Below are 454 nucleotides of genomic sequence, written 5' to 3' on the forward strand. Positions count from 1 at the left end.
TTATTTGAGTGACTATTGAGAATGTTGCCTTTTCTTTAATGGAAGGGGATGAATACATTTGAGGACGACTGTATAAATGATAATTAATTAACCATATATTAATAATTATTATTAATTCATAAATTGATTGATAAAACGGATTAATTTCTGTAAATAAAATATATGGCGTACATTTTATTTACCTCATACAGGTGATCTATCACATAAAGTCACAGTTTTTCAGCTGCAGGTACAGCACCTGTGGAAAGTATTCATTCCTCCTGGAAATGTACTTTTTTTTGACAAGAATGGAAACCGATTTTTTTTTTTTTTTAACAAGCTCATGTCAAATATGTAAAAACACACAATATATCATAATCAGTCATTTAATGCATTATTTATAATTGAACCTGTGTCGTAAACAGCAGTGTGTTGTTACCATGGAGACGGTCACTTTGCGGCATTCGACGCAGCT

Source organism: Stegastes partitus, unplaced genomic scaffold, assembly GCF_000690725.1.
Source record: "Stegastes partitus isolate 25-593 unplaced genomic scaffold, Stegastes_partitus-1.0.2 Scaffold425, whole genome shotgun sequence".
Lineage (NCBI taxonomy): Eukaryota > Metazoa > Chordata > Actinopteri > Pomacentridae > Stegastes > Stegastes partitus.